This window comes from Tympanuchus pallidicinctus, unplaced genomic scaffold, assembly GCF_026119805.1.
Source record: "Tympanuchus pallidicinctus isolate F22 unplaced genomic scaffold, pur_lepc_1.0 scaffold2, whole genome shotgun sequence".
In the NCBI taxonomy this organism is placed as follows: domain Eukaryota; kingdom Metazoa; phylum Chordata; class Aves; order Galliformes; family Phasianidae; genus Tympanuchus; species Tympanuchus pallidicinctus.
In genome coordinates, this window is record NW_026294721.1 from 14,986,662 (window position 1) to 15,003,845 (window position 17,184).

The following is a 17,184-nucleotide window of genomic DNA, read 5'->3' on the forward strand; positions in this document are numbered from 1 at the left end:
ATTTCTATTTTGTAGAGAAGTATTTATGAACAGAAAAAAAAAAATTACACTATATAAACTGAGTAGTAGAATACTTTAATTTTTTTTATCACTGAACCTCCAAACTTTGAAGGCAGACTTTTATTGGAAATTATTTCATATTTCACATAGAGAGGAACAAGAAAATAGAAAGGACGTTTTTTCGTAATGTTTTGGCCAGTTCTGGTGTCCAGACTTCAAAAGGCTTTTGCAAAATTGAAAAGGTAGAAAACATTTAGAATAAATGTTTATCTTCTATAAAGCTGCCAAACTTCAAAAGCTTGTGAAACCCTTTACCCTTTTCCTGAAAGCACTTGATGGAAAATAATGATCTGAAGATTTTTTTCTGAGCTAATTTAGTTGAGTTCCCAACTACAGGTTCATTTAGTTATGGTTTAAATTGGAATTCACATTTTCTCTTCTCAGAATTACCTGACTCGTTTCAAAGGCTGATTAGTATTTACTCTATGCACAAAGAAATGTTTTGCTTTTTCCACACTGTTGCTTTACTATTTTATTATTGCGGATTATTCAAGCCCAATACTAGAAAGGGATTAATTAATATTAAGGAAATGTCTTTCTGTGTAACTCGTAACAGTAATGTATGAGTGCTTGACTATTCTTATTTAATTTTACAATCCTGTAAAGCAGAACAGGATGGTACCTTTTTAAGATAAATTCTGTGCCCTTGAGGCTTGGAAGGCAAATGGATCCTGGGCTCCATCAAAAGAAGAGTGGCCAGCAGGGACAGGGAGGTGATTGTCCACTTCTACTCTGCCTTTGTGAGGCCCCATCTAGAGTACTGTGTGCAGGTCTGGAGCCCCCAGTACAAAAAAGATGGGGAGCCATTGGAGAGGGTCCAGAGGAGAGCCACAAAGATGATCATGGGACTAGAGCACCTCCCCTATGAGGACAGGCTGAGGAAGCTGGGCTTTTTCAGCCTGGAGAAAAGGAGGCTGCGGGGTGACCTCATTGCAGCCTTTCAGTACCTAAAGGGAGCCTACAAAGAGAGGGGAAATCAACTCTTTGAAAGGGCTGGTAACAGCAGGACAAGGGGAAATGGTTTTAAGTTGAGGGAGGGGAGATTTAGATCGGACATCAGGGGGAAATTCTTTACCCAGAGAGTGGTGAGGTGCTGGAACAGGCTGCCCAGAGATGTGGATGCCCTGTCCCTGGAGGTGTTCAAGGCCAGGTTGGATGGGGCCCTGAGCAGCCTGGTCTATAGTATTAAACTTGGAGGTTGGTGGCCCTGCATGTGGCAGAGAGGTTGGAGATTCATGATCCTTGAGGTCCCTTCCAACCCTGGCCATTCTGTGATTCTGTGACAAATGAATCTTTAAAGTAGTTTGAGTTCTCCAGTGTCCTGATGTTTTTAGCTGACTGTCTTTGGTATGAGCTGACTGTCTTTGGCTACATTTGGAAATACTGAGCATTAATGCATTTGAGCCTCATATTCTCAAAAAGCCAGGACCATACCGTTAGTAACCACATGTGGAATAACTGCATACTTGAAGACTTGTGATGGGGCTTAACAACCTACTTTAGATGACCATGACTGAGAAAGGAGCATGGACAAGATAATCTCCAGAGTTCCTTGCCAGCAACAACTGTTTGATGATCCCATGATTCTTTGCAGTAAGGCTCTCTCTTTTGTTCCTCATATCCTCACCTCATCCAGTAATACAGCATGATCAAGCTGCCTTCTACAGTGTGAAGCAAAATGCCAAACTTTTTACACAGAGATCTGCCATTCATTTTCTCACATCCTTTTTCAGGAAAATCTGAACTTTCCCTAAACTTTTATGCCTGAGTTAGATGTCTCCTATGCAAAATGGATAACTTTTGACAAAGGCAGAAGTAAACATTACCAGGCTTTTTTGAGAAAAAGAATGAAATTGCCTTAATAGTAGGAGGCATTCTCAGCACTCTCTATGTAACAAGGATGTTTAAGGGAAACCACATGAAAACAAGGTTTCTGTATATAGAGGGACTTTTAACAGAGAAAAAGCATAATGAAAACAAGCTAGATATAAGATGCATATTGTAGTAAAAGTAAATTTTTAAAGAGTTGCTTGCATTTGTCTACATTTTCAAATCAAGTTTTGATGTTTTAAATACATATGTACTAAGGTGACTGTAAGTTTTCTTGATATAGATTTCATGGAATCTATGACTTGAGCTATGCAGAAAGTCAAATTCAGTTCTTAAGATGCTCTTGCCTGGCTTTAAATTCTTTGTGTATGAAGTTAGCTCTGAAGAAAATTTTCAATGACTTAAGCCCACAATTAATATCACTTTAAGGAAATCTGGATTTGACTATCTGAAGACATATGAGAGATAAGAGCTTAAACATTCTCTCTTTGTTCTCTCATTAGTAGAGAACAAAGTGTAGAAACACTAATCAATCAAATAAACACTTTTAATCCTATTGGGGAACATAGTCCTAATCTCATCATGAGAGAAGCAGACCTTGTTTCCTAAGTTAGAAAGGGTAACTATCTGATCTTCATGTTTTTAGATCAGTCTATTTAATAGAGTCTTTATATATATAAATGAAAGGAAAAGAGATGTTTGTTTTTCATACTGTAGAGAAGAAATGCAAAGAATATTTTCAGTTATCATTTTTGTCACATACCTGCAAGTGACTAAGGGACTAACTACTCATAAAAATTTCAAGAACTTAATCTAATTTTATAATTTTATGATCCTACCTTGTGTCCCAGATATTCTTATTATTGCTCTTTCTGCTATCTCACCAGGCACTTCTGCAGTACACTTACATCTCATTTTTTGTTTAAGTCCTAGATATGCTGTTGTCTAGTGTTATCCACTGAAGTATTTCCTCTCAGCTATGCTATATGGTCATAGATCTTGGTACAAAATGCGTTTGTTGTCTGTCTTAGGCGCTTCCCACTGACTAATCATTTTTGTATCTCATTGTAATCACTTCAGAACAGAACTTGTTTCTCTTATATGTATGCACAATTTTTCTGATTATGAGCTTAATGCTTTACTAGATATAAACAATTAAAGATATAGAAACATAGCTAGCCATGCAGAAATTAGGATTCTGCTAAGCAACACAGGCAAGTAGATCTATGTGGTTCTAGAAAGATCAAGACCAGCATTTGTCAAGATAGTCAGCCAAGATGGCTAAGACGGTCATCTTGCCTACTTACCTGACCATTTCAATAAAATTTCTACACTCCTACAGAACACTGACGCTGTGCACAATGCACAAATGCAAAAGGGAAAAAGCATTTCTTAGAAAACCTCGAACAGCTGTGTAGTAGTCATTTTTGTTCTGTATTTATTTCTAAATCTTTTTCATTCATATCTTTAATTTCAAAATAAATTTTAAAAGATATTACAGCTCAAGAAATTTAAACTGAAATTTAAAAGTTAGAAGTTAGGAGAACCTTCTTCTCTTCTGCTGAATCTAAGCATTCAGGAAGAATAAACCTAAAATTTCAGTATATTAGGACAAATATATTAATTTAGTATAAAAATTACTGAATCCAGCAAAGATCTTTCAGAAAGCTCTTTTAATTTCTGACTTCCACTCATCATTGGTTCTTTCTCATTGTCCTGTCTTTGTTAGACTGATTTTTTTTTTTTTTTTTTTTTTTTTTTTTGTCCTCAACTGCTAGTTCGAGTTTTCTTCACTCAGTATTTTTTCCACATTATTATTGTATTGAATTTATTTTAACACCGTTATTCATTTATATTTGAAGTTACAGAACTTCAATGTAGCCCTCTCTTCTATGCTTTTGTTTCAATTTTATGTAACATTCATCTGCATTGTCCATACGTTACTTTATCTTCATTGCTCAATAGCCTGTTTCCCCCTGAGAATGTATTAACCAATCTGACAAGTATTTCCTTCTGACATTAAGCATCCTGATGTTTTTTCCTCTTTTCAATCTCAATTTATTTCTAATTATAAACCTTAATTAGATCATGGTTTCTTCTGCTTAGGTACTTTTTCATTTACTGCAGCTCTAATTGCTTTCTGTTTTACTTAAAGGGAATGATTTTTTTTTTTTCTCTTTTAGCTCTTCTAGAAATTAATACCTCACAAAATACATAATGCTGTCAAAAGAGAGGATAATAAATCATTAGTTTGCCAGTTGGATTCTTGGATTTAGTCTCAAAATATGTGATATTGAAACATAATTATCTCAAGAATAACTCAATCATCATTCATTCTCCATATGCCTTGCCAGCTCTAACAAGGATTAGAGTATTTGGAGATTGTTCTTGCCATGCTAATCAGAGATGTGTGTTGTGGTTTTTATGCTTATTATTTGTTATGCACTGTCAGTGTTAAAATATATGTAATGCGTGAGATTAGAGTGGTTAGGGACTGATGAGATGTGGGTATGTATTGGATATACATCTAATGTGAAGGTGTTGGCAGTGATAAGGATGCTAGGACTTCTCTTTCAGGAGAGACTGGGACTGCCCTTTACCAAACAAAGCCAGTTCCAGCCAGTGCCAATGGCCTCACTAGTGGCACTAGCAGATAAGATGGGGGCAACTTGGGAAAAAGTATTTACAAAAAGAAAAAATCTAAGATGGCAGTGAGGAATGAGGAAAAAAAATATGAAAAAAATGGCCCCATGAATAGCAAGGACAGAAGAGAAGGGGGAGAGGTGCTCCAGACACCAGAGCAGAGGTTTTCTTGCAGCTCTCAAGGAAACAACAATGGAGTAGGTGTCACACTGCAGCCCATGAAAATGTTCTTTTCCTTAGAGTAGTAGTTAAAAATTTAGAAAATAAAAAATTAAGAAAAAAAAAATCTGAAGTTATAAAGGATTTATTCTTTTACCTGGCCCATGGAAATTACTTAGAAGGATACTGCCAGTCATTAACAGATATCTCATTTAATTATTTTAAGTAGTTATGTGTCAAATAAAATACACTGAAAACCTACTAGGATAGGCTTTTAAAAAATCTCACCTCAGAATGCTATTATAAAAAAAAAAAGTGCCATTTTAAATGTAAGAAAATACAGAAGAGACTATTTTCTACTGATAGAAATTTTTTACATGTCAGAAATCAGTATAGCTGCTGTTTCAAATAAGACAGTGTTCTAACATATAAAATATTCACCAGTCCCAGCACTACAGAAGTATTCAAACTAAGAGGAAATCTTGTCTTCGTATACCTTGACCTCATTCACTCAAAAACTCCCATTTTTAAATATGGCGATGATGACTTTGTAACACGACCTGAGAACCTCACACTGTGATCTGCATCTGCGTGCTTCTCTTGAGTTGACTGACAGAGCTTTGTTCAGCCTCTGCTATCACTGTCTGCCACTGGAGCAGTGGCTGCCATCTGGCAGCTGAGTTTTCCTTTGGACAGACAGTTGGAAAGATTTTTCTTAGGATAATAACTGATCTATAAGAAAACAAATCTGATATTTTATCACTGAATTTACACTGACAAGGGTCATTCAAAAAATTAAAACAGTCTCATCTGAAGTATTTCTGTAAAACAGATAAAATAATAGCTTTTAATCCCTTCTAATTAGTACTTTCTTAATGCAAGATATAGGAGGCTTTAGTTTCAATTTTTTTTAATTCCTACTTCAACATTTGCTTTTGTGGGTTTAGTTAGAAAAATTAAATATAGCACAGAGCTCAATTTGTTGAAATATTCAGATGTTTATGATGCATTTGTAGAAGAAAATTAGAGCCCATATAATAAGCATGAAATCTGCCCATACCAGCTTATTTTCAGATAACAGAAAGTCCTGAACAGGCATCCTGATGATCTCTACAAGATGGGATTGGATGGATGGATCAATATATTCTGAGGTTGAACATTTAGTAAGACTGGTGTTGGATTATACATTTACTTTTAGGACAGGAACTAAAATCTTACGAGGAGCTGCTGAGGGAGCTGGGACTGTTTAGTCTAGAGAAGAGGAGGCTCAGGGGAGACCTTATTGTACTTTGTAGCTTCCTGAACAGAAGTTGTGATGAGGAGGGGTTAGCCTCTTCTTCCAGATAACAAATAGGGCCTGAGGAAATGGCCAAATGTTGTGACAGGGGAGATATAGATTAGATATAAGGAATAACTTTTTTTTTTATATAAGGATATAATTTTTTTTCTCTTAGAGAATGGTCAGGCACTGGAATGGCCTGCTGTATGGGAACTGCTGAATCATGGCCTGAACCTCTGATTGATCATCTGAGGCGAGCAATGAGTCAGACCTGGGAGCACAGGTGAAGGCAATTCTCCTGTGCTGCTGGAAGGGGTGGAGCCTGGCTGCACCTCTCCTACTCCCATTTAAGAGCTGATTACGATGGGAAAGGATCTCTTCTGGGGACCCCTCCTCTGGAGTTTTGCAGGTAGCCCAGGATGCAGGTAAGCATTCTATCTATTCTCTTTTTGTTATTATAATCTGCTTTGCGCAACTCTCTTGTTTATTTCATAATTATATTCTTTTAATTTTCTTTCACATAAGTAGTGCATCATTAAAGCTGGGTTGTTGTTTTTTTTTTTTTTTTTTTTTTTTTTTGTGTGTTAATGGAAATCTTATTTCAGGATTAATCAATAATGGAACTTCTATATTCTTGTGGAGTAAAAAGGACATTTTTCTAAAACCTGCAGCTGCTTTGTTTGCCTTTAAGATTTTCTCCCTTCTTCGTATGTAGACTTGAAAACAATTGTATAGAAGAATTATCCCAATGCTTTCACGTCTCAGTATTTTAGTATAGGTATAGCACTATCAATTGACAGGATACAATTGTTATATTATGCTAAGTGTTTAATATATACTTCCAAGTTACCTTAGTACTGCTATAATGACTCCTCCCACCTAAAATCTCTCAAAGGGGATTAAATGACTGTATTTATGTTGAAATAATAGGTAGGAGATGAGTTGCTGTAGAACCAAAAAATAAAAGTTTCAAAATGAAAACCGAAGTGCTGATACTTGTGATTGGAGCGCTACTTTTTTGGCTATTGTAATACTGACTGTAGAACTGAAAATGGATATGTGCGAAAAAAATGCATATACATCCATCATTGTAGTTTTGATTCTGTAGAATAAATGGAATCATTTCTTTTTATTTTAAATCATCTTCTTTCCATTCTTTATTATTTTATCTTGCAGAGATGGATGTATTTTATAAGCAAGGATGGCTTCGCTTAATTCCACTTCATATCATTATACTTAAGTAACTTCGTAATGGTGGTAAATTAGCTCAGATTAAGAGAGGCAGTGTAAATGAGATTGGAATTAGTTCTGCTCTTATGGTAGCCATATAAAGTAATTCTGTATTTGCACAGGGAAGTCTTGATATAGAAGCAACAGAATGTCTTCTCACACCCAAATGTATTTACAACATTAACACCTACATAATTCTATAATCTTTGTAAGGCAGAATTTGTCCTCTGCTAAATTCATGTGGTTCCCTCTTTGTCAGATAAAATATTCTATTCTGTACCAGCTGAAAATCTGAAATGTTATTTATTGTTAGAAGGGAAATGAGGAGAGGGGAATTGTAGAAAATACGTGATGCTTTTTGAATTAAAACCTTGACTTTCACTGATTCCCAGTTCCATTTTTTTTTCTTTTTTTCTCCTTGCCAGTGAGTCTTAACCTGCAAATGTTTGTAATAGTTACAGTGTATTTCATATGTGACCTTTAAAGGTTACCAGTAACTTCAAGTCCTTTTTGGCAGGGCTGTGCTCAGTGTTTTCTTCCCCTAGTTTGTGCGGGTAGAAGGGAGTTGCAGGTAGATTCAAACTGGATGATGTTTGAGATCCATTCCAACCCAAGCGAATTCTGTGATTCTTTGATTCTAATGGGTTGCTGTGACCCTTGCGTTTGGATTTTTGAACCTCATGAGGTTCCACTGTGCACCCTGCACAAGCCTATCCAGGTCTCTCTTGATGGCATCCCATCCCTGAGGTGTGCTGACCATAACATGTCATGTGTCATCTACAAACTTGCGGATGCTGCATTTGATCTCACTGTCAGTGTCTTTGATTAAAGATATAACAGAGCACCAGCCCCAGTACTGATGCCTGAGGGACACCACTCATCACTGATCTCCAACCAGACTGTGAACCATTGGCCGTTACTCTCTGGGTATGATCTTGCAACTAGTTCCCCGTTTATCAAACTGCCCACCTATCAAATCCATATCTTTCTAAGTTAGAGAGAAGAATGTTATGGGTAACTGTCTCAAAGGCTTTACTGAAGACTTGGTAGATAACATCAGTGGCTCTTCACACAGTTGCACCATCATGGAAAGTCACTATGTTGGTCAGGCAGGACTTGCCCTTGATGAAGCCACGCTGGTTTATTTCACACCACCTTCATCTCTGACCATAGCTTCCAGGAGAATCCGTTCCTTGATGTTTCCTGAAACAGAGGTAAGGCTGAAAGATCGGTATTTCCCTGGGTCATCCTTTCTGCCTTTCTTTAAAATGGTGTGATATTGCCTTTTTTCCAGTTGCCAGGGACTTCACCTGGCTGCCGTAACTTTTCAGATATCATCAAGTGTGTCTTGGTGACTACATCACCCAATTCTTCTGGACTCTAGGATGCATCCAGTTCCTCAGATGGTTGTGAACCTGATCTTCAGTAACAGCAGGAGGGACGTTGCTCCTACAGTACCCAACTTACAATCCATCCACTGAAGGAGTGTGTGCAGAATAGTCACCACAGAGAACTGAGACAGAAAAGCTGTTGAGCACCTCAGCCTTCTCCTTGTCTGCTGTTATCAGCCTGCCTCTATTGCTCACTAGGGGTTGGCACGCCTCAGAATTCCTTTTTCTAAATTATGTACCTGTAGAAGATTTTTTTAAATTCTTCTCCCCTCTTGGCAATTCCAGTTCTAGTTAGGTCTTGGCCTTCCTGACCCTGTCTCTACACACCCTACCAGCATCCTTATACTCCTCTAAGGGTACCTGTTCCTGGTTCCACTAAATTATTTCTTATATATGCATATAACTACTTAAAAATGAACAAAGCCTGTACTCAGGCTTCCCTCTTCTCTTCCCCATTGTGTAAGACATTGCTACAATGGATCTGTCTGACATTTTTAATCTTCCATGTAGACTAATTGTGTATGTACTAGATGGGCATGTTAGTTATGTGTATTTTGACACTTTTTAGAATTAGGATGTAATGCAGCAGTTGTATAGTGCACTAAGCTATGTTCTTAAGGAGAATGAAGCTTTAAAAAAAAAAAAAAAAAAGAAAAAGAAAAGAAAAGAAAGGAAAAAGCAACAACAACAAAAAAGTAAAAATCCTCTTTTCATAAGTTAAATCAGACTCCTTAACAGAAAAGTCAAGTGGAGTAATCTTATCTGAGGTGCTGGGGAATTTCATAACCAATCCTTCTAGTTACCTTAGCTAGGATAAAACTTTCATGGTTTTATTACTCTAGGTAAAATATATACATAGCTTACATGGAAGCATTTTGTTGTGTTGAAAAATTCTTATGTTTTGTTAAAACGTGCAATTCTGCATAAAAATAAATCATAATAGAAAATTAAAATAGCTGGCTTTTCTTTGTTACTTCTGGTCTTTTGCTTACAAGGATGCTGAGAAGAAAGATTTGTGCTATTAATACCACCAGCAGAACACAACATCTTTTAGCTCAAGTGGGCAGCAATTTCTTCACTTGTATCTCAGGATCAAAGTATGATCAACAAATACTTTTTTGAATTCTGAGATTGCCTTTGTGGCAAACAGACAAATGTGAGTCTCGTTCTTGTCTTCCAGTATTATACCTCTGCAAGTCTTTTGACATTAGTAGTTACAAAGTGGAGTTAAGGAAGCATAATAGACAATTTTCCACATTGAAAGAAAAGAATTGGCCAGCACCAAACCCATTTTAGTATTCTGCTTGTGTAAGTAGAATTTTGCTCATACCTTTTTAAAACGCCACTTTTAAAGATATTTGCCATATTTTTTGTTCTTTGTATCTTGCCACTTTCAAATCCTTTACTTACACAATATATTTCTCCTTAAATGCCTAAAGCCAGGCACTGATGGTATCTTTAAAAAGAATTTCTGAATGAGAACAGAGCACTTGGTTGAATCATTTTTTTTTCTAATTTATATAGTCAAGAAATCAAGGGACTCCCACAGGGAGTCAGGAAATGGTACAAACAAATAACACAATAGTAACCCCTTTAGTAAAAGCTCAAGTTTGAATTGAATATTATTAGCATCACGTAGATAAATACTGAATGTTTTTTATATCCATTGAGCCTACAATCTCTAGTCACTGTAGTACAGTACTTGCATTTTCAAAAATACGTGAAAGTGTTGGTTATCAATTGAGATGACAGCACTGTAGGCAGATGGGGAAAGAAGTGAAGGAACAGGGAATGCCTTTTGTTTTTGTTTATTTTATATATTATACTGAGGAGAAAAAGACCATTTGTAAACACAAATTCAAAGGAGCATAGGCCAGAGGAAGACAATTGCATTAGGTCAATTGTTATTCTAAAATAAACTGTAAAAAACAAAATCCTTTTTCTAATTCCCAGTGAAATTGTCTAAATATTATTATGGGTATAGGAGATTGTCCAGTTGCTGCATAACCAGAAACTTTTCTATGAAAGTTCTGATGATATAGGATAGATTTTTTTTTCGCAAATAAATACAACTTCTCTCAGCAGATTAATTAGAAGAAATTGGCAGCTGAAACAGAGCAGAATGTAGAGAAATGTGATTACTTTCTTTTTCACATTAATTTTTCTCCTCTTTTCTTCCTGTCTAATTTCACTTACTGCCATAGAGATTTTCCTGTTTCTTCTGGCAACAGGATCTCAAATGACACTTTCATGTTAGATGGCACAGTTAGTGAATTCCCTGAGAACAGTAAGTTTAACAAGGAAGAAATTGTGCTTGTATTCCAATCTTCATCTGCCTATCTGAAACTCAGCTTTTTATTGATACAGTTTTTTCAAAAGTGACAAACATTAAAAAAACAGATTGCAGTATTCAGCAAATATTAAACTACAAGGAAATAAAGAAGGTAATGAATTTTAAGTATGTAAATATGTATAACACACAATTAAATGGATATAGAAATATTTGCAGAGAAAATTATCTTTGAGAGGCACTGCTGGGAAATTGTATGAATATGTAGAAACAGATGATATTCATATTACCTTTCGAAATTCACAGAAGAAATTTTATGAAAAAATGTAGTGAAGAATCAGCTTCTTCGTTATTTATCAGAAGCAAATTGAAGCATATTGTTTCAGCCATCAGAGGGGTTAGTAGAAGCTGATAGCATCACAGTTATCATTTTCTAATACAGAAGAGCTTGATTTAGTCTTTTCAGACTGATAAGCTGATTTCACAGACTAGAACTTAACTAATGTGAATACATCTATTGACAAAATGATCTCCATATCCTCAAACTCTACTGGGTAGCATGATTTCTTTCTGTGTTTTTTCCTTGTAAACTGAAGTATGGACATAAAAAGTGAACAATATTTCTGTATTACTAATATTATCTGTGCTTTGGTGCTCAAATCCAATTGCCATGACAGTTAAAATTAGCAGGACAAGGTCAAACTGTCAAGGATGAGGCTGGCTGCAAGCAGAGGGGCTTTTGTGGCTTTGTTTGCTTGTCATTTCAGCTGCTATGTCAGCTTAAATACCATCAGTAAAAAAAACACAGAGCATAGCTTAAGGAGTAGTGGGGTGGGGGTCATATCTGAGCAGTGATCAAACAAGGATAAAATCCAGAGAGGCCACACTCCCTGGACGCTCTGTCTTGAGTGTCTTTCACAGAATGTCAGTGCAGGCTGATTAAACAAATGCTGCTGCCAAGGCAAAGCTGATCAACCTACACTGCATAGGAAAAGTTCACATGCAATGGGCTATCATTCTGAAATACTTTGGGGAAGTGAAAAATGTTACAGTGTTGTGATAAAATGGAGTATTGCACAAAGTCTGAACATTTGCTTTTCCTAGCATACCACTGTTTTACATTCTTCTTGATTTGCATTCTGCTGACGTGATTTAAAAGCCTTTCAAAATGGCTCTTTGCCCAGACACAGCTTGAAAGTCCAAGCTCTCTTACAAAAGCAGGTGAAATTAGTTTTGCCATACATACAATTCCATTCATAAATCTTTACTCAGTGTAGCGTAGTCATTTTTTCCCATTAATAATTGCCTTTTCCTAAGTTAGGTGATATTCATTTACTGAAGTTTTTCTCCCATTCTCTCTTTCTCTCTCTAATCCGTATTGATATATATCTATTGATAAAAAGAATATTTTCCAGAGAGGAATCATTCCCTTCCTGTACAGTATCATATAGTATGGTATGGTATAGTATATTGTATAGCACAATACAACTGTAAAGGAAAATGATCAACATATACATAATTTTTAACATCTTGAACGATTTTGGAAAAAAACAGGCATTTCCTTTGTACTATTAGAATCATCAAGACATGGAGAAAGGTAAGAAAAAATGCGTAGTTCTAATACCTATTTAAAATATTTTCAAATAGTTTATTTTAAAATGAGAAAAGTTTCTTATTAACTGGAAGAATAATGTTCTGTCTGGATAAAGGGAAGCTTCTTGGGTACTGTCAGATATTATAGATCTTAAGTTCACACTCCTTAATCAAGTGACTGTCCTGTAAGTCATTGATTAAGGACTGAAGAAATTGGCTCAGGTCCCTTGATCTCAACTATGACAAGGCAAGAAAGCCCCACTTTTATCTGAAGAAAAAGGAGAGACAGGAATAGTAACCAGGCATGAGGGGGGAAGGGAATAGCCATTCAAATAGGTACAGCACTTGAGAGAGAGGCAAAGCAAGATATCTGCCAGGGAAAGGAAATAAAGGTTAATGACTTGGATAAGCCAGGAAAAGAAACAGAGGGGTATAAATTAAATTATTAATTAATTATGCTGCAGAGCAATTAGATACCAGGAAAGCATAGCACAGAAGAAAGGAGACTATAAAAAGTCACTACAAAAAGTAGACTATCCCTCTAACAATAGCCACAAACAGACATAGGTGAAAAACAAAAGCAAAACAAAACAAAATATAGCAATGAAAGTTAGATTAAATTCTTTCTTCTCTGCTAATGACACAGTTACAGTGCTAGGGAGCCATCCTGGACCAATGAATGTTTGTAGAGCCCTAGTAGGATATGTAAAATTAGGCCCCTTATCCCTTGCTTCTGAGGAGCTGATTTCTTGTAATCCTTCCTCCCTCTAAGCAGTCAAATGAAAATGCGATCAGAATGAAACTCATCTGCTGAAGAGCTGAAGCAAGCTCAAGAAAGGATCAAATATCTCAGTTAGAGATGAAACATAACCAAAGAGAAATCTGAATATATCACAGCTGGAGAAGGAGAGCTGAGAGGGTCTATAACAATTACTTCAGTGAACTGTCAATTTAATTCACCTGCATTCTCTGTGCATGCCCAGTGTATCTCTGCCACAGGATCATGCTGGGTATGCTCTCCTCTCATGTTTGGTACTAAATGCCAGGGTACCTGCTTCTGAAGAAAGTGCATTTTTTGTTTTGTGGATTTTAGACTAAAATATTTATGCTTTTATTTCCTGGTACCTAAGTTATGCCTGTTAACTCCTTCAGGTTTAAGACATTTCAAAGAAAATTTCTGTGTTTGAGGGGAATGCATTAATCACAGGATGATTGTATGAAACAAATAAGTGATGTCACAGCTGTAGTTTTGAGCAAAGTTCAAGTAAGGTTAGCTGGTTAGTGTGCTAAACATAATCAAATCAGTACCTTTAGGTGTTCTGTTCGAAAAGCATCATGCTTATATGTAAAGGTAAGAAAACAGGGGTATAACCCTTGCCTGTTCCTACAGAAAGTGCTAGTGAAAGTATGTGTCTATAGCAGCCTTTCTCAGCTGTTGGGTCTTCTAGCAAGCGTTCTATTTTTAAAAGATAAATGTTAGAGGATAAAAAAAAAAGACACTTCAACACACACACGCAAAACATGCATTGATGTAGTACAAAAAATATTTAATTGGTGTTCTTTTTATCAGTGACAATTTTGTCTTTTTGCTTTGTTCGTTTGTATAAAAAGAAAACACAGAACCAACTGTATATTGCTCTTTCTGAATCTGAAGCTGTAGTACCCCTTTCCCACGTGGCAGGTCAACAGGACTGCATTGGCTTGTTTCACGTGTCAGGGTCCCATTAACGTAATGTAATAGTTGGCACAGATTTCTGAGCAAGTTTTGTCTATGAAGTCAAGAGGAGAATCTGAGTGGAATATTATACTCTGCTAAAACAATAATACTCTCAAAATCTAACCCTCATTAACTTGTCAAGCCTAGTGACAGTCTTTAATAACATTCATTCTTTTTAGAGAATCATAGAATCATAGAATCACCAAGGTTGGAAAAGACCTAAAAGATCATCCAGTCCAACCATTCAGCTATTTCCAATAGCTTCCACTAAACCATGTCCCTCAACACAACATCCAGCCTTTCCTTGAACACTCCCAGGGTCGGTGATTCCACCACCTCCCTGGGCAGTCCATTCCAGTGCCTGACCACCCTTTCTGAAGAGTAATACTTCCTAATGTCCAGCCTGAATCTCCCCTGCCGTAGCTTGAAGCCATTCCCCCTGGTCCTATCACTAATGACACGAGAGAAGAGGCCGACCCCCAGCTCACTACAACCTCCCTTCAGGAAGTTATAGAGAGCAATGAGGTCTCCCCTGAGCCTCCTCTTCTCCAGGCTGAACATTCCCAGCTCCTTCAGCCTCTCCTCATATGGCCTGTGTTCCAGACCCCTCACCAGCTTTGTTGCCCTCTGAACACGTTCCAGGGTCTCAATATCTTTCTTGCAGTGAGGGGCCCAAAACTGGACACAGTACTCGAGGTGCGGCCTCACCAGTGCTGAATACAGGGGAACAATCACCTCTCTGCTCCTGCTTGCAACACTGTTTCTGATGCAAGCCAGGATGCCATTGGCCTTCTTGGCCACCTGGGCACACTGTCGGCTCATATTCAGCCGAGCATCAATCAATACCCCCAGGTCCATTTCCTCTATGCAGTCCTCCAGCCACACCGCCCCAATCCTGTAGCGTCGCCTGGGGTTGTTGTGGCCGAAGTGCAGGACCCAGCATTTGGCCTTGTTGAAACTCATCCCATTGGCTTCAGCCCAGCTCTCCAGCCTGTCCAGGTCCCTCTGTAGGGCCTCGCTACCCCCAGGCAGATCCACACTTCCAGCCAATTTGGTGTCATCTGCGAATTTACTGAGGGTGCACTCGATGCCCTCATCGAGGTCATCAATAAAGATATTGAAGAGGACAGGCCCCAGCACCGACCCCTGGGGAACACCACTCACGACCGGTCACCAGCTGGATTTGACTCCATTCACCACCATTCTCTGTGCCCGGCCCTCCAGCCAGCTCCTTACCCAGCCAAGAGTGTATCCATCCAAGCCTCGGGCTGCCGGCTTCTGCAGGAGAATGCTGTGGGAGACAGTGTCAAAGGCTTTGCTGAAGTCTAGGTAGACCACATCAACAGCCTTTCCCTCATCCACCAGATGGGTCACTAGATCATAGAAGGAGATCAGGTTGGTCAAGCAGGACCTGCCCTTCATGAACCCATGCTGGCTAGGCCTGATCCCCCGCTCATCCCGCACATGCCGCATGATCTCCCTCAAGACAATCTGCTCCATAACCTTCCCTGGCACCAAGGTCAGGCTAACAGGCCTGTAGTTCTCCGGATCCTCCTTACGACCTTTCTTGTAAATGGGAGTCACATTGGCAAGCCTCCAGTCTTCTGGGACCTCACCAGTCAACAAGGAGCACTGACAGATGATGGAAAGCGGCTCGGCTATCACCTCCGCCAGTTCCCTCAGCACTCTCGGGTGGATCTGATCTGGCCCCATCGACTTGTGGCAGTCCAGTTGGAGCAGTAGGTCTCTGACTGTTTCTTCCAGAATCACAGGGGGGTTAGTGTGCTCCCTAGCCGAGATTACCAGGTCAGAGAGAGGAGTGTCCTGAGGATAACTGGTCTGACTTTTAAAGACAGACGTAAAGAAGGCATTCAGAACCTCTGCCTTTTCCTTATCCTCAGTGGTCACATTCCCAGCCTCACCCAGCAAAGATCCTTTGTCCTCCTCTTACTGTTAATGTATTTATAAAAGAGTTTCTTATTCCTTTTCACCCCAGCGGCTAGGTTAAATGTTTTATCTTAATTGATTTCTTTGTAGCTATTTGAGTAACTAAAACAAGATTGTTAGTGTATCTGCATTTAATGGGAAGACATTCTATTAGTTACTTCTTTATTTTAAAAATAGTGGGGTGGAGTTGTACTTATTTTCTGGACAACTTGCCATGGAGTTCTTTAAAAAATACGTGGAAGTAAGTATGTTTGATTCATTTTTTTCTGTCTATAACAAATGCTAAAATGCTGCAAAAGCATTTACAAGAATCTTGTTAGAAAGATATGGTCATTAGCTAATGTTTTTATAACAAAAAGGAGGCTGGGCATTCACAGAGAATATGCATAGTTTCTTTTATTAAATGGTGTCACTAATTTAAAAAGTTTGAGAGGAAATAAACAGGAATTATTTTGCAGGAAGGGGAGGTGGAGTCTATTTCTCTTTCTTTGCACTTTCTAACCTTGTGTTGTTTGTGCTATTGGATCTCCACCTTTCATGCAGCCCTTGTAGATATTACTGTGTGCAATACAATTCCTTTGGTACAACGAATATTTGGATCCCACCATGATTTGAATACAGGTTTGGAACATCAGCATTTGTCAAGATTAATCGTTGGATCTCTCTTCCATACTCCTCTGTCCCATTCACTGAGTGTTGATGTCCACAGCATCATCTCCATAGGAGTTTGCAGCATCCGCTGACTGAATCCCTACATACCAGACTTTGCTACATCTAAGATCATGATTGAAGTGAAAGCCTATGTCACTAATTCTAAAAGCAAACAACAAACAAAAAAGATAAAAACTAACACCACCAACAGAAAAAACCAGCAACAAAAATTGTGGTTAAAAATTCACTTTGAAAGATATTAGAAGGATTAAACATTCATCATCCTGCTTAGATGTTGTTTCGATTCAGAAGAAAGTGTGAAAATACAGCATTTTTGTTAGTTCATAGGCGTAGTTTCATACCTCAGAAAAATAAATATCTCTTCAAGCCAATA

General features: G+C 37.9%; 1 long non-coding RNA gene across 1 annotated transcript; it reads left to right on the forward strand.

The window, feature by feature from the left end:
- Nucleotides 1-6,339: 6,339 nt before the first annotated feature.
- LOC128080509 (uncharacterized) lies at nt 6,340-9,256 on the forward strand. Its single transcript, XR_008206711.1, has 3 exons — nt 6,340-6,396; nt 8,033-8,128; nt 8,533-9,256. It is a non-coding gene; the product is annotated as an uncharacterized LOC128080509 (long non-coding RNA).
- The last annotated feature ends 7,928 nt before the right edge of the window (nt 9,257-17,184 follow it).